Here is a 17,162-nt window from a genome sequence, read left to right as displayed (position 1 = left end):
GCAGCATCTGTTCTAATGCCTCACAGTCTTGCTTTTGTTTTCCATTGAATTTGTGGGCTTTCCTTTGCCATCTTTGGAGAGGTTAAATTAACACAATCCTCCCAACAGAGCCTCTCCCCAGGACTCTTATTTTAGAGTGAAATTTGGTTGGTGTCATGAATGATAAATTTATTATGAGGATTTTGAGAAAGGCCTCTAGGCCTGCTTACTTCTGTGTCAAGGGCTGGAGGAAATAAATCTACAGGTAGCAAAAATGGAATTAGCTGAAAACGTTACGTAGTCGGCAGGATTCGAACCTGCGCGGGGAGACCCCAATGGATTTCTAGTCCATCGCCTTAACCACTCGGCCACGACTACTTACTATGTAGGGTTAATTGCTTCTTTCTAGGTGGTTTGTCAGGCACTTTAAGGGCCAAATCCTTCTAGTATTTTTGCCCCATCCCCAGGCTGTATTAGCATATGAACATTAAATGCCCTGCATTCTAAACACCCTTCACTAAGCTTTTCTCACAAACCCTTACAAGAAAATTGGGCCATCTCCGGCTGTCAACCGCTATTGCTGTCCCCCAGCACTGTTGGTACCTCATTGTGCTCACTCAAGTCGTGTGTGTGGGTTCATTTATTTCCTCAGAAACATGGTCTCCAAAGGGTTATTTAAATGTCTGACGTTTAATAAAATGACCCAGGAAATCCTTACCCAATGGCACAGAGACGTCAACCTTTACCCCGCGGGAACGTGCCTGGGACAATGTTGCTCTCCTGAACTGCACACATGTGAAGAGTGTTTGTATGGCTGGCCGGTTAGCTCAGTTGGTTAGAGCGTGGTGCTAATAACGCCAAGGTCGCGGGTTCGATCCCCGTACGGGCCACACACCTTTTGCCCTCCTGCCACTCGCCCTTGCAAGGAAGGAAGGAAAGCCTCTTCCTTTACCTTTCGGGACTGGAGGAAACAAGCTCCTGCATGGAACAAAAAGGACAAACGGAAGGGTACAAGCGCCTCAGCTAGCACAGGGGCTCGGGCAGCATGTACAGTGCCAGCTTAGCCCCTTCCCGTCACGGCAGCTGGAGGGTCCCTGGCTGTGTTGCCGGAGGTGCAGTGGGCTGGGCACTGTCCCCCTTTCCCCCCCGAGTCCCAGTTCCGGCTGGCAGAGTGAAGGGTGATTTTTCGGGGCTCAACGCTGCTGGGAGCTCAAGTAGGTGAATTATCTCCAGAGCGGAGCCTGCTTTACTAACCTCCTCCCGCGGCCAGAGATGGGATCAGAGCGACCGCTCTGCGCTCTGGCTTTCACACTTTCCTCTGGTTGGTCGGTTAATGGCAGCACTGAGGTGACTTGCAGGGGGAGACGTTTTCGTTTGTCCTTTTTGTTCCATGCAGGAGCTTGTTTCCTCCAGTCCCGAAAGGTAAAGGAAGAGGCTTTCCTTCCTTCCTTGCAAGGGCGAGTGGCAGGAGGGCAAAAGGTGTGTGGCCCGTACGGGGATCGAACCCGCGACCTTGGCGTTATTAGCACCACGCTCTAACCAACTGAGCTAACCGGCCAGCCACACGAAGCGCTCCGTCGCTTTCCGCTCTGAAGACAGCCACGCTATCGCGGGCGACTCCTCATTCCGCGTCACTCCGTGCAACCAAAGCCGCTTTCTTAACCCTTTGAGGACAGGGCTGTTGACGGGAGAAGCAAAACTGCTCACCCAAGAGCTCAGGGCTCACAGGTCAGGACAGCATTTCGGGGGCGATGGCAGGGGGCAGGAGCTCAGCCCCTCTGAACTCCCTTTATAGCTGCTTTGAAATGACCTTTCTTTTATAAAAGCACATCCCTGATTTGTTCTGAAAGCGGACACGTCAGGAGTCTCCTTCAACGTGTTTCTGGCCGGCTGCTCTACGAGAGTCCGGCGAGCAAAGCTGGGAGCCCGACAGCCTGGACCGCCTTCCACGCACGCGGCCCGGCGGCAGGGCGCCTCTCCAGCAAGGCCCCAGGGACCCCTGAACGCCAGGACTGGGAGGAAGGCGCGGAGCTCGCCCTGGGCACGCTGCCCGAGCGCCTTTGTAAGGCGAGACGCCTGCACCCGGCAGGCAAGCGCAGCCTTGAGGCGGGGGTGCGAGCCGACTGCTGCAGAGCGGGGACAGGGGGCTTGTCACGCCCTGTAGAGGCACAAAGAGCGGCCCTCCAATTTTGCTAAAAGTAGCCGCTTCTACCAGGCAAATACGGCCTTTTGGCTACCCCGTCCGAACTTGCGACCACCTGGTGCGGGGGTATTGAATCCGGAGGGGTGGGGGACAGCCGGCAGAATTTGCTACCTCCTTGCACATTTGCGAGTTTATGTCTTTGATTATTGAGGTGCGCTGTCTCATTTGTCTCAAGGGAGGTGAGACTTTGGGGTACGGAGGGCAGACACGATCCCAATTTGATACCACACTGGCCCATTTCATTTGCTACCGCCTTGCTCATTTGCAACGGATGTATTTGATTATTGAGGTATGCTGTCTAATTTTGGGTGCGAAGGGAGGTGAGACGCTGGGGTACAACGCACAGACCACAGCCAGTCAAAGGGGCTACTTCCCGTGGTAGCAAATTGGGCCAAAAATGAAGCCAATCGATCAGTACTTGCTGCCCGCGATCCTGCCCCCCACTCCAGTGATAGCGAATTCGGAGGTTTGGGAGGAATCGGCAGAATTTGCTACCTCCCTTGCTGATTTCCGATTGATCTATTTGATGATTATTCAGGGGCGGGGTCTCATTTTGTGTGTGAGTATGTGTAAAGGGAGGTGAGACTTTTTCATCCCAATCAACCCGCATGGCAATCCCTGCACTGGGAGAAATCTCCAGGGAGCTATTGCATCCCCCCTTTTTGCTGCCGGAGTGGCATCAAGAGGCTGATTAAGTGGATAAAGTCTCTTCCAGGGTGGCCTTAAAGCAACTGTGTTCCACGATAGAAACCCTTTTTTGAGATCCTGATGATGAAGGAAATGCCACTCTACCCCCAAGCCCCTATATTTGCAAGCACACCAGGTGGCTCATCCCATGGGGTAACTATTACCCCAAGCTGAGCTCCCCGCAAAACTGAGCCCACCCATACTGTCCCCTTTGTGTCGTCACACCGGTGTCTTCCCACACAAACTTCTCTGTTCCTCTTCCCCTCCCACTGTGTCACTGACACGTGGACATTGAGCAAAGTCCCCGTCCCACTCCAAACAGGGCCTACTGTGGTGCGACCTGCACTTGGAAACTCCGCTTTCTTCCCCCTGCTGCTGAGCATTCCATGGGATGCCAACATGGTTAAGTTGTTTGTAAGTCTGCTCACCTTCCAGCCCCCTCCAAGTGTCACGGTTTGTCGTGCTCCACATTGCACAAAGGAATAAAGTAAATAAGAAAAAAAAAATGGAGCGGCGAAGACGCTTGTGCTGAACTTGGGGTGCTGCTGTTGTTACACGGAAAGCCGTGAAGACTGGTGAAAGAGCAAGGAGTGCTGTTGCATAGCGTGGATTATAAAGCACAGTCACAGGGGCAAAGTAGGTCTCTTGGAACGTGGCGCAAATTCAAAAAACAATCTCACTCCTCCCGAGTCCAGTGGTAAGAAACTATAATATCAGCAGCTGTACCTCATCATATAGGCTGGTGAGGTGGGAGGCGCTGTGTAGCCCCCAAAGGTGGCCTTTGCTGGGCAAGAGCATGCAAGGAGGGCCAGGGCTTTTCCCAGGGCTGTTGCTACAGCCAAAGCCTTTAGGAAGCTGATGAGAGCAAGGGGTGTTATTGCCTGGTGGGGCTCATGGTATGGTGTACACTGCCCGTAGCTGGTCCCTTGGTGCTCCGTGCAGTGGCTAACCTTAGAATCATAGAATCGTAGAATATCAGGGTTGGAAGGGACCTCAGGAGGTCATCTAGTCCAACCCCCTGCTCAAAGCAGGGCCGATCCCCAATTAAATTATCCCAGCCAGGGCTTTGTCAAGCCTGACCTTAAAAACTTCTAAGGAAGGAGATTCCACCACCTTCCTAGGTAACGCATTCCAGTGTTTCACCACCCTCCTCGTGAAAAAGTTTTTCCTAATATCCAACCTAAACCTCTCCCACTGCAACTTGAGACCATTACTCCTTGTTCTGTCATCTGCCACCACTGAGAACAGTCTAGAGCCATCCCCTTTGGAACCCCCTTTCAGGTAGTTGAAAGCAGCTATCAAATCCCCCCTCATTCTTCTCTTCTGTAGACTAAACATCCCCAGTTCCCTCAGCCTCTCCTCATAACTCATGTGTTCCAATCCCCTAATCATTTTTGTTGCCCTCTGCTGGACTCTTTCCAATTTTTCCACATCCTTCTTGTAGTGTGGGGCCCAAAACTGGACACAGTACTCCAGATGAGGCCTCACCAGTGTCGAACAGACGGGAACGATCACATCCCTCAATCTGCTGGCAGTGCCCCTACTTATACACCCCAAAATGCCATTGGCCTTCTTGGCAACAAGGGCACACTTTTGACTCATATCCAGTTTCTCGTCCACTGTAACCCCTAGGTCCTTTTTTGCAGATCTGCTGCCAAGCCATTCGGTCCCCAGTCTGTAGCGGTGCATTGCATTCTTCCGTCCTAAGTGCAGGGCTCTGCACTTGTCCTTGTTGAACCTCATCAGATTTCTTTTGGCCCAATCCTCCAATTTGTCTAGGTCCCTCTGTATCCTATCCCTACCCTCCAGCGTATCTACCTCTCCTCCCAGTTTAGTGTCATCTGCAAACTTGCTGAGGGTGCAATCCACACCATCCTCCAGATCATTTATGAAGATATTGAACAAAACCAGCCCCAGGACCGACCCTTGGGGCACTCCGCTTGATACTGGCTGCCAACTAGACATGGAACCATTGATCACTACCCGTTGAGCCCGACAATCTAGCCAGTTTTCTATCCACCTTATAGTCCATTCATCCAGCCCATACTTCTTTAACTTGCTGGCAAGAATACTGTGGGAGACCGTGTCAAAAGCTTTGCTAAAGTCAAGGAACAACACGTCCACTGCTTTCCCCTCATCCACAGAACCAGTTATCTCATCATAGAAGGCAATTAGATTAGTCAGGCATGACTTGCCCTCGGTGAATCCATGCTGACTGTTCCTGATCACTTTCCTCTCGTGTAAGTGCTTCAGGATTGATTCCTTGAGGATCTGCTCCATGATTTTTCCAGGGACTGAGGTGAGGCTGACTGGCCTGTAGTTCCCAGGATCCTCCTTCTTCCCTTTTTTAAAGATGGGCACTACATTAGCCTTTTTCCAGTCGTCCGGGACTTCCCCCGATCACCATGAGTTTTCAAAGATAATGGCCAATGGCTCTGCAATCACATCCACCAACTCCTTTAGCACTCTCGGATGCAACGAATCCGGCCCCATGGACTTGTGCACATCCAGCTTTTCTAAATAGTACTGAACCACTTCTTTCTCCACAGTGGGCTGGTCACCTCCTCCCCATGCTGTGCTGTCCAGTGCAGTAGTCTGGGAGCTGACCTTGTTCGTGAAGACAGAGGCAAAAAAAGCATTGAGTACATTAGCTTTTTCCACATCCTCTGTCACTAGGTTGCCTCCCTCATTCAGTAAGGGTCCCGCACTATCCTTGACTTTCTTCTTGTTGCTAACATACCTGAAGAAACCCTTCTTGTTACTCTTAACATCTCTTGCTAGCTGCAACTCCAGGTGTGATTTGGCCTTCCTGATTTCATACCTGCATGCCCGAGCAATATTTTTATACTCATCCCTGGCCATTTGTCCAATCTTCCACTTCTTGTAAGCTTCTTTTTTGTGTTTAAGATCAGCAAGGATTTCACTGTTAAGCCAAGCTGGTCGTCTGCCATATTTACTATTCTTTCTACACATCGGGATGGTTTGTCCCTGTAACCTCAATAAGGATTCTTTAATCCTTGGTATGGTATGGTGTACACTGCCCGTAACTGGTCCCTTGGTGCTCTGTGCAGTAACTAATCTTGCTCCTTTCCTCGTTAGTATAGTGGTGAGTATCCCCGCCTGTCACGTGGAGACCGGGGTTCAATTCCCCGACGGGGAGGATGACCGCTTTTTGAATTGGGGGACAAAGAAATGCCGAGCCCGGCCAGCACATTCCTCGCTGCCTCCTTCTATGGCGACTTCCGTTCACACCTCGCAGTGCTGATCTTCACCTCCAGAGAGACAATTACCTCGCAAGGCCACCCCTGCCTGCTTGCCCCAGCGAAAGCCTCTACATGGCCTTCCGCCACTGGGCCCAGCTTCAGGACCTGCACGTGGGGGCACATTTCAGAGTGGCAAAAGGAAATACACTGGCCAGGGGCATGAGGACAAGTGGAGAAGGACCTGGTCAAAGGGTGGAGGAAGAGAAAAAAACGGACAGGCATCAGGCTGCCCTCCTGTCTTTTTTCCTTTTGTTACGATTTTACCTGTGACAGCAGTGGGGTGGCTTAAGAAATACCTGTGGCCGTGGGTGAGGTTGGTGGCCGCCCCGAGAGCGCAGAGCTGAGCATTTGCCACTCAGCTGTGGCATCAGCCAGCAGCTGGCCGTGGTCGTATAGTGGTTAGTACTCTGCGCCGTGGCCGCAGCAACCTCGGTTCGAATCCGAGTCACGGCATCCCTTTTTGGTGGGGGATACCCGGCCGCACACCCAGTGGCTCAGCCTGATTGCGTCCATTTGCAAAGAGAGCCAGCAGCTGGTCCCTAGTTTCTGCTTGGAAAGCAAAGTCCATGAGGTACATCCTTGAGCAAAAGAGTAAGAGGAATTCTTCCTGGGCGCCAGCGTCCAAAAGCAGCATATTCCACCCCGGAAACTGTGGTGTTTCGAATGTCCGGCCACTGCGCATTGAAAGGAAGGATCTGTGGGCCTGAGAAGCTGCAGCCCTCCAGAAGCTCTTCAAAAGCCAAAGGGTCCATGGGTGAGTTTGTGATTTGTGAGTTTGAGGAGTGTGTGAAGTGTGGAAGCGGGAAGGTAGAGAGACCCAGTTGTGAGAGGAAAAAGGTGCTGGGCAGCTCGTCGGTGAGGGCAAGGTCCCAGGAAGGTGTTGTGGGAGGAGCTGTGTAGCCCCCAAAGGCAGCCCGCTGGGCAAGAGCATGTGAGGAGGGCCAGGGCTTTTCCCAGGGCTGTTGCTGTAGCCAAAGCCTTTAGGAAGCTGCGGAGAGCAAGGGGTGTTGTTGCCGGTGGGGCCCATGGTATGGTGTACCCTGCCCTTAGCATGTTTCTTGGTGCTCTGTGCAGTGACCAGTCTTGCCTCTTTCCTCGTTAGTATAGTGGTGAGTATCCCCGCCTGTCACGCGGGAGACCGGGGTTCGATTCCCCGACGGGGAGGGTGACTGCTTTTTGAATGGGGGACAAAGAGATGCCGACCTCGGCCTGCACATTCCTCGCCGCCTCCTTCTATGGCGACTTCCGTTCACACCCCGCAGTGCTGATTGTCACCTCCAGGGAGACAATTACCTCGCATGGCCACCCCCACCTGCTTGCCCCAGCGAAAGCCTCTACATGGCCTTCTGCCACTGGGCCCAGCTTCAGGACCTGCACGTGGGGGCACGTTTCAGAGTGGCAAAAGGAAATACGCTGGCCAGGGGCATGAGGACAATGGCCCAACCAAACGGGGAGGGACCTGGTCAAGGGGTGGAGGAAGAGAGAAAAACGGACAGGCATCAGGTTGCCCTCCTGTCTTTTTTCCTTTTGTTACGATTTTACCTGTGACAGCAATGGGGAGGCTTGAGAAATACCTGTGGCCGCGGGTGAAATCGGTGGTCGCCCTGAGAGCGGAGAGCTGAGCATTTTCTACTCAGCTGTGGCATCAGCCAGCAGCTGGCCGTGATCGTATAGTGGTTAGTACTCTGCGCCGTGGCCGCAGCAACCTCGGTTCGAATCCGAGTCATGGCATCCCTTTTTGATGGGGGATACCCGGCCTCACTCCCAGTGGCTCAGCCTGATTGCGTCCATTTGCAAAGAGAGCCAGCAGCTGGTCCCTAGTTTCTGCTTGGAAAGCAAAGTCCATGAGGTACATCCTTGAGCAGAAGAGTAAGAGGCATTCTTCCTGGGCGCCAGCGTCCAAAAGCAGCATATTCCACCCCGGAAACTGTGGTGTTTCGAATGTCCGGCCACTGCGCATTGAAAGGAAGGATCTGCAGGCCTGAGAAGCTGCAGCCCTCCAGAGGCTCTTCAAAAGCCAAAGGGTCCATGGGTGAGTTTGTGATTTGTGAGTTTGAGGAGTGTGTGAAGTGTGGAAGCGGGAGGGTAGAGAGACCCAGTTGTGAGAGGAAAAAGGTGCTGGGCAGCTCGTCAGTGAGGGCAAGGTCCCAGGCAGGTGTTGTGGGAAGAGCTGTGTAGCCCCCAAAGGCAGCCCGCTGGGCAAGAGCATGCGAGGAGGGCCAGAGCTTTTCCCAGGGCTGTTGCTGTAGCCAAAGCCTTTAGGAAGCTGAGGAGAGCAAGGGGTGTTGTTGCCGGTGGGGCCCATGGTATGGTGTACCCTGCCCTTAGCAGGTTCCTTGGTGCTCTGTGCAGTGGCCAGTCTTGGCCTTTTCCTTGTTAGTATAGTGGTGAGTATCCCCGCCTGTCACGCGGGAGACCGGGGTTCGATTCCCCGACAGGGAGGGTGACCGCTTTTTGAATGGGGGACAAAGAAATGCCGAGCCCGGCCTGCACATTCCTCGCCGCCTCCTTCTATGGCGACTTCCGTTCACACCCCGCAGTGCTGATCTTCACCTCCAGAGAGACAATTACCTCGCAAGGCCACCCCCGCCTGCTTGCCCCAGCGAAAGCCTCTACATGGCCTTCTGCCACTGGGCCCAGCTTCAGGACCTGCGCGTGGGGGCACGTTTCAGAGTGGCAAAAGGAAATACGCTGGCCAGGGGCATGAGGACAATGGCCCAGCCAAACGGGGAGGGACCTGGTCAAAGGATGGAGGAAGAGAGAAAAATGGACAGGCATCAGGTTGCCCTCCTGTCTTTTTTCCTTTTGTTATGATTTTACCTGTGACAGCAATGGGGAGGCTTGAGAAATACCTGTGACCGCAGGTGAGGTTGGTGGCCGCCCCGAGAGCACAGAGCTGAGCATTTGCCACTCAGCTGTGGCATCAGCCAGCAGCTGGCCGTGATCGTATAGTGGTTAGTACTCTGCGCCGTGGCCGCAGCAACCTCGGTTCGAATCCGAGTCACGGCATCCCTTTTTGGTGGGGGATACCCGGCCGCACACCCAGTGGCTCAGCCTGATTGCGTCCATTTGCAAAGAGAGCTAGCAGCTGGTCCCTAGTTTCTGCTTGGAAAGGAAAGTCAATGAGGTACATCCATGAGCAGAAGAGTAAGAGGCATTCTTTCTGGGCGCCAGCATCCAAAAGCAGCGTATTTCACCCCGGAAACTGTGGTGTTTCGAATGTCCGGCTACTGCACGTTGAAAGGAAGGATCTGCAGGCCTGAGAAGCTGCAGCCCTCCAGAGGCTCTTCAGAAGCCAAAGGGTCCATGGGTGAGTTTGTGATTTGTGAGTTTGAGGAGTGCATGAAGTGTGGAAGCGGGAGGGTAGAGAGACCCGGTTGTGAGAGGAAAAAGGTGCTGGGCAGCTCGTCGGTGAGGGCAAGGTCCCAGGCAGGTGTTGTGGGAGGAGCTGTGTAGCCCCCAAAGGCGGCCTGCTGGGCAAGAGCATGCAAGGAGGGCCAGGGCTTTTCCCAGGGCTGTTGCTGCAACCAAAGCCTTTAGGAAGCTGAGGAGAGCAAGGGGTGTTGTTGCCTGGTGGGGTCCATGGTATCATGTACCCTGCCCTTAGCAGGTTCCTTGGTGCTCTGTGCAGTGGCTAGTCTTGTCTCTTTCCTCATTAGTATAGTGGTGAGTATCCCTGCCTGTCACACAGGAGACTGGGGTTTGATTCCCTGACGGGGAAGGTGACCCCTTTTTGAATGGGGGACAAAGAAATGCCGAGCCCGGCCTGCACATTCCTCGCCGCCTCCTTCTATGGCGACTTCCGTTCACACCCCGCAGTGCTGATCTTCACCTCCAGAGAGACAATTACCTCGCAAGGCCACCCCCGCCTGCTTGCCCTAGCGAAAGCCTCTACATGGCCTTCTGCCACTGGGCCCAGCTTCAGGACCTGCGCGTGGGGGCACGTTTCAGAGTGACAAAAGGAGATACGCTGGCCAGGGTCATGAGGATAATGGCCCAGAGTGATAAGAGTGTGACTTTGAGGCGTGTCTGAAGTGTGAAAGCGGGAAGGTGGTCAGAGGAAGAAGGTACTGAGCAGCCCGTCACTGAGGGAAAGCTCCCAGGGAAAGGTGAAAAATTGGGAGAAAGGCTGCAGCCTCTGAGAGCACTGAGATGAGTGGGTTTGTTCTGTATTCTGGGTGGTGGCCATGAGTGCATAGTCATTCATGCTCTTTGTTGTGTCCATAGCAACCTTTAGTCGAATGCGAGGTGTAGGCTCTCTTGATACATGTCGTGAGTGGATGCTTGTGAGAAGGAACAGGTCCTTTCTCCCAAAGTGTAGCCTCGAGTCTCTATTTGGACAAGGTTACAAAGGATTTAGATACAAATATGTTCAGCTTTCTCGCCAGGTCTGAACTTCAGGGACTGAGTATGCAGATCTTCAGAACTTATTCCAAGGAGGGTTCTAGCCTAGGTCAACATCAATACGCCTTGGTGCTTATCTGGTAACTGATATGTTCGAAGACCTCAGAAATAATAACTAGCTTATTCTCAGAATCTCTTCTACAAATGGCAAAACTGAGGCACAAAATGGGGAAAGGAATCTCCGCAGGGCAAATAGGGAGGCAGTGGCAGATCTCTAGAACTAGAATTCAGGGTTTTCACTCCCACTAATGTGCTGTGACCACTTGGTCATGCTGCCTTTTCATTATGAAGGAAGAAATCAAACCAATATTATGAAGAGAGGACAGAACCAGAACCCCTGGCCACTTCTCTGAGTTGTTATATCAAGTAATAGAGGTGTAGATTTGGTGGGCTCCATCCACTGTTCTCCTATGATCTTGTGGGGGTGTCCAGGTAGAGCATAGGGGAGGAGGAGGTTACGCCAGAAATAATGAAAGAACATAGGGCTGGCCCACAGGATGTAGCTGGATGGCATATCTCCCTTGAGGTATACTGGAGACTGATACTTACACAGTTTTTTTATAGTGCCGTGGTAATTGTCAGCTAAAAGGAGTAACTTCTTTCTCTGCACAATGAAACACTATAGACATTGGAAAGTGTGACCTCTTCTAATCAGCAAGGGACAGTACTGTGCAACGCACACACAAACACAGTAGCAGATGCCACTCAGACTAACCATCCCAACATAATGTTGCAACACTAGGTGCAACAATGTCTTAATGTCACTGGAACTTTTCTAAGTGCATGAATTACAGGTGGTACTTGTGAGGTCATCTTTATGGTGTGCTTACCTGGAAAGCAGTTAAACCTTCAAATACCATCTTGTATTCTTTAAATATATCCCAATGTCCTTGTGGTTCTTCCTTTACCATACTCTTTGCACTAAGTTTAAACTTGTCACAGCCTATCCGCCCAGTATAGTTTATGAGTCAGATTATACTACTTGAAATTCCAGCAAATTTTATATCCCGATACACATAATCCCGGTTGCATTTACCACCTACTTGCAGTTTTTCTGCTGAATAGGTTATTGATACTCAAGCTGTGAAGCGGTTTGGCCCTTAAAGTGTTGTGTAATTTTACAGACATAACACTGGCCTGTGGTTGTGGATTGAAAAACTCACGGGATTGTGATCATTAATGAGCAAATCCACATTCCACGCATGCTTGGGAGGCTCAGTACTCAGCATACTGAGGAACAGCTCTTATGAATGCTCATCTGCTTCTGTGAGGGTATACATCTCTTTGCCATGGGACTCTTCCTTTCCAGAATTACACATTTCGGGAAAATGATTGTGTTTGCCACATCTTCAGCATTCTTACCCACACGCATGGCAGTTCCTTATGGTATGGCTACAGCCACATTTCTAACAACCTTTAATTGCCCCTGACTGCTCTTTTTTTACTTATATTGATCTCAGGCTTGTATTAGCAGCAGGATGCCCTCCAGTCCATGACGGCTAGTCTGGGTGCTTACTAAAGGCAGATTTATGCTGCAATGTGTGCACATATTTTTCTGGTTCACCCAGCCCCTTTGATAGTGTTGCAGTCATTTCATCAGCATGACATATATCCACAGCACATTCAAGGGTTAAAGTAAGCTGTGTCTACACTACACAGCTTTTAGCGACACGGCTGTGTTGCCACAGCTCTGCTGCTAAAAGTCGGTGCTGTGTACGGCTCTACTCACAACAAAAAACTTCCACCTCCAACGTTTGCGTTGTCAGCAGGAGAGCACTCCTGCCGACAAAGCGTAGTTCACACTGGTGCTTGTCGTCAGCAAAACTTTTGTCTTTCAGGGGATTTTTTTTTAACACCTCTGAAAGACAGAAGTTTTGTCATTCAATTGCCAGTGTAGACATAGCCTTAGTTTCCTTCAACAACCTAGCTTTCACTGAGAATGGCACAATACTACACACAACGTGGTCTTTAATGAGCGATTCACACACTTCTCCAAATTTGCAAGATTATGCTGCCAGTTTTAAGCAGTCACATATTTGTTTCTACTTTCCCCATCTGTCTGACTTCTGGTGAAAAATCAGTGCCTTTCACGTGATATTTCTTTGAGGTGCACAGTATGCCTCCAACTTATTCTTTCAGACCTGTATTTTTCTTTCTTTGCCACATCATCAAATTGAAAAGTATGAAACACCTATCTTGCTGCTTCCTCTGTCACAGAAAGAAACAATGCTATTTGCAGCTGTTCATCTTTTTTGTCTGTGCCACTTGCAATGCTGTACCGCTCAAATCCTTGCTCCCACCTTCTCCTGTTTTCTGCTCAATTTCCTTCAAACACTAAGTTTCTTGGAGGCTTTAGCTGGCCCATTTAAAAAAAACCCAACTCTTACCATTATAATATAAAAAAAAATGCTGAAGACTTTTTTAAGTAACAGTAAATACTTTATTTAACTTGCTGCTGAGAACTGTACAGAGTGGTGTGGCTGGCCTGCCTGCCTGGCTCCAGTTCCAATTTGCAAGCAATATGATTCCACTGATAAGGCTCACTACATAATGATTCCCCCCATAAAACACCGGGTCACTTTGGTTCCTATGCCAAAGTTTCTACTACAGTAGAACCTCAGAGTTACAAACATCTCGGGAATGGTGGTTGTTAGTAACTCTGAAATGTTCGTAACTCAAAACGTTATGGTTCTTTCAAAAGTTTACAACTGAACATTGATTTAAAGTAGCTTTGAAACTTTACTATGCAGAAGAAAAATGTGGCTTCTAACCATCTTAATTTAAATGAAGCAAGCACAGAAAGAGTTTCCTTGACTTGTTAAATCTTTTTTTAAAACATTCCCTTTTTTTTTTAGTAGCTTACGTTTAACATAGTATTGTACTGTATTTGCTTTTTTTTTTTGGTCTTTGCTGCTGCCTAATTGTGTACTTCCAGTTCCAAATGAGGTGTATGGTTGACCGGTCAGTTCATTATTCTGGTATTCGTAACTCTGGGGTTCTACTGTATCATTACAGCGGTGACCAGAAACCATTAGTTCAAATCATTAACTACAGATTAAAGCTTTATGACCGTTAAACCACAAATTACCAACATCACATGTCAAAATATACAAAGTAAATAGCCTTAAATCAAATTCTAGTAAATTCTCAAGCAGCATATTTCTTTCTCTGCCTTTCTTTTCATCAGTTTGTGTGCATGTGGTGAAATCAACATTTACTAACATTTACCAATAAATATCTAATCCTTCCAAGCCTAACTACAGACGGACTTCCTTTGTTTCATAAATCCATTAGTTTTAAATGCAAAACATGTTTTGAAAAACTTTTTTTCTTATCTATCCAGCACTTTTAAAGTAGTTTTATTTAATAATTTAAAAAAAAATACTGGTTTTGTCCATTTGTAATTGGGGTGAAAGGGCACTACCAGCAGCACCCCGATCACTGCCATGGCTACAATCTAAAGAAAGCTGCAGGCCCAGCTGGAGGATCCTTTTTATTGTGGGATTATGAGCACCTAGTGGTAATCATTGGCTAATAAAGTAATTGGGAGGATATAAGTGGAAGGCACAGGAAGCAGGCGGCTGGCTTAGAAGGTGAGCCTGGGTTGAGGAGTGAAGGCTGTGGGGAAGCCTCCATTGCACTCTTACTTTGTAAGAAAAAAATAAATGCCCACTTGGTGAAAGATAACCTCGTGTGTGTTTGTGACCGTGAGACTACCCATGAATTGGCCAGGTAATGAAGTACAGTAGGTAGCAATTCAGGCACCCTGTTGTTATACCAATAAAATAAAAACCAGCAGGATCTTATTAAAGGGGAAAAGGCAAAATACCACATTTATTGTGAATATAGAAAGAATCATAGTAAGCAGTTAGTTATAGCTGTAACATTCCATTCAATTTCATATTTATTCACACAATCATTCATACAAACACACACACAGAGGTTCTGCAAGGTTGTTATCACAGTTACCAGCCTTAGAGTTGCTCATGCCAATCCACTGGCCAGGTGGCCTGGACATGAGGAGGGAGCAGGGCCTTGGCAGATGCTCATCTGATGCTCCTGGAAGTTGGTTTGCAGAATCAGACCCCAAAGTTCTCACTTTCTAGAGTCCATTTTTATAGGAATTTCTTCCTATGCCAGTCTATGGGAATTGCTTCATCATGCTGTTGCTGAATCAATCAGCAGATGGCACATTCCTGACGGCTCCGTACTGCCAGATGTTATCTTGTTCTTTGGTTCTCCCATCCTTGAGGCTGTTGGGTGGATTCCAGTCTGCCCTCCGGGGGTCCTCTGGTTATTTCCACTTGATGCCTTCTTTGGCCGATCGACACTGGATTCTTAGGCTGCCACCTCCCTGCTCATTCAGTTATTATCCACACCAAGCATCCATCCACATACATCCTCTATCTCTATTTTAATCACAATTGTTAACAAAGCGAGATGAATACAACAAAAGGGCGGGGAGTCTCTGGGTGCTGTTTCTGTTGTTACAGAGTATTGCTTTGAGTTTCTCTCTGTGTGAGTAGTTGTTGTTACAAAGAATTGCTTTGAGAACAGACTCTGTCTTAGAATGTACTAATGCAATTAGCAGCTTGCAAGTTTCACACATAGAGGGAGAGAAACAGTACCAAAAACCAAGAGACCTCTTAATTAGTGATAGCCTGGAATTTAAACTATGGGGAATCAAACTCATTTGTGATTTTAATACAGAACTTCTTTAATGTGATCCAACAATGATGATTGTAGTATTAAATTGCTTGTTTAAAATGGTTTAAAACTTATACCTGTATTAAATTGCTTGTTTAAAATTGTTAAAAATGTATATAATGCCTTTTGTCTGGCAAAAAAAAATTTACCTGGAACCTAACCCCCCCATTTACATTAATTCTTATGGGGAAATTGGATTCGCTTAACATCATTTCACTTAAAGTTGCATTTTTCAGGAACATAACTACAATGTTAAGTGAGGAGTTACTGTACAAAGCAGTACAGATCGACGCATGTTCATTTTCATTATCTGAGTCAGATGCCACTAGCAGAAGGTTGATTTTCCTTTTTGGTAGTCTGGGTTCTGTAGTTTCTGCATCGGAGTGTTGCTCTTTTAAGACTTCTGGAAGCATGCTCCACATCTCGTCCCTCTCAGATTTTGGATGTCACTTCAGATTCTTAAACCTTGGGTCGACTGCTGTAGCTATCTTTAGAAATCTTTGTGTTTTGTCAAATCTGCAGTGAAAGTGTTCTTAAAATGAACAACATGTACTGGGTCATCTGTACTATACTATAACATGTACTATACTGTACTATACTAACATAACTATACTGTACTGTACTATAACATGAAATATGTGGCAGAATGCAGGTAAAACAGAGCGGGGGACATACAGTTCTCCCCCAAGGTGTTCAGTCACAAATGTAATTAATGCATTATTTTTTAATGAGCGTCATCAGCATGGAATCATGTCCTCTGGAACAGTGGCCAAAGCATGAAGGGGCATACGAATGTTTAGCATATCTGGCACATAAATACCTTGCAATGCGGGCTACAAAAGTGCCATGCAAATGCCTGTTCTCACTTTCAGGTGACATTGTAAATAAGAAGAGGGCAGCATTATCTCCTGTAAATGTAAACGAACTTGTTTGTCTTAGCGATTGGCTGAACAAGAAGTAGGACTGAGTGGACTTGTAGGCTCTGAAATTTTACATTGTTTTGTTTTTGAGTGCAGTTATATAACAAAAAAAATCTACATTTGTAAGTTGCACTTTTACGACAAAGAGTACTTGTATGAGGTGAATTGAAATATGCTATTTCTTTTGTTTATTATTTTTACAGTGCAAATATTTGTAATAAAAATATACACTGTGATTTCAATTACAACACAGAATACAATATATATGAAAATGTAGAAAAGCATCCAAAATATTTAATAAATTTCAATTGGTATTCTATTGTTTAACAGTGTGATTAAAACTGCTATTAATCACAATTAAGTTTTTTAAACACAATTAATTTTTTTGAGTTAATCCTGTGAGTGAACTGCGATTAATCGGCAGCCCTAATTTAAATAAACCCAGGCTGGAAGAGGTAGAGTGAGCAGGAGAGAAAACAAGGAAGGTTAGAGCACCTGAGATGTGGGTGAGGGTGAGGGTGTGAGTGGATGCATCTGCAGCAGAGTATATGATCTCTGAGGTTTGCAGCCTTTAGCCCAGTGGTTTTCAAACTTTTTTTCTGGGGACCCAGTGCTCGGGGCAGGGGAGCACGCGGAGCCCTGTGGCCTCCCCACCTAGGAGTCGGAAACTGTTGCTGATCACTTCCGGGGTGCAGTGCAGTGTCAGAACAGGTAGGGACTAGCCTGCCTTAGCCGGGCAGCACTGCCGACGGGACTTCTAACGGCCCCTGACCAGTGCCAGTAACGGTTCTGACCAGAGCCACCACGACCCAGTGCCTTACCCTCCGTGACCCGCAGTTTGAAAACCACTGATCTAACACATCACAAAATACCAGACTGCGCTGCACCCTAGCTGCGTTACTGACTGGGAGCCGCCAGAGGTAAGTCCACACCCCAATCCCCTGCCCCTGAGCCCCCCCAAACCTGGAACCCCTTCCTGCACCCCAAACCCCTCATCCC

At 48.5% G+C, this 17,162-nt stretch overlaps 7 non-coding genes across 7 annotated transcripts; 5 read left to right on the top strand and 2 right to left on the bottom strand.

Annotated features, from left to right (window-relative positions):
- Positions 1–275: 275 nt before the first annotated feature.
- On the bottom strand, positions 276–357 carry TRNAS-AGA (transfer RNA serine (anticodon AGA)). The gene has a single exon. It is a non-coding gene; the product is annotated as a tRNA-Ser (tRNA).
- A 438-nt stretch (positions 358–795) lies between these two features.
- Positions 796–869, top strand: TRNAI-AAU (transfer RNA isoleucine (anticodon AAU)). Its single transcript has one exon. It is a non-coding gene; the product is annotated as a tRNA-Ile (tRNA).
- A 594-nt stretch (positions 870–1,463) lies between these two features.
- Positions 1,464–1,537, bottom strand: TRNAI-AAU (transfer RNA isoleucine (anticodon AAU)). Its single transcript has one exon. It is a non-coding gene; the product is annotated as a tRNA-Ile (tRNA).
- Positions 1,538–7,224: 5,687 nt separating this feature from the next.
- Positions 7,225–7,296, top strand: TRNAD-GUC (transfer RNA aspartic acid (anticodon GUC)). Its single transcript has one exon. It is a non-coding gene; the product is annotated as a tRNA-Asp (tRNA).
- Positions 7,297–7,791: 495 nt separating this feature from the next.
- On the top strand, positions 7,792–7,863 carry TRNAH-GUG (transfer RNA histidin (anticodon GUG)). Its single transcript has one exon. It is a non-coding gene; the product is annotated as a tRNA-His (tRNA).
- Positions 7,864–8,502: 639 nt separating this feature from the next.
- TRNAD-GUC (transfer RNA aspartic acid (anticodon GUC)) lies at positions 8,503–8,574 on the top strand. Its single transcript has one exon. It is a non-coding gene; the product is annotated as a tRNA-Asp (tRNA).
- A 495-nt stretch (positions 8,575–9,069) lies between these two features.
- TRNAH-GUG (transfer RNA histidin (anticodon GUG)) lies at positions 9,070–9,141 on the top strand. Its single transcript has one exon. It is a non-coding gene; the product is annotated as a tRNA-His (tRNA).
- Positions 9,142–17,162: the final 8,021 nt, after the last annotated feature.

Source organism: Caretta caretta, chromosome 1, assembly GCF_965140235.1.
Source record: "Caretta caretta isolate rCarCar2 chromosome 1, rCarCar1.hap1, whole genome shotgun sequence".
NCBI classification, from domain to species: Eukaryota; Metazoa; Chordata; order Testudines; family Cheloniidae; genus Caretta; species Caretta caretta.
The sequence above is the reverse complement of the archived record's forward strand: the minus strand, read 5'-3'. Positions and strand labels throughout refer to the sequence as shown.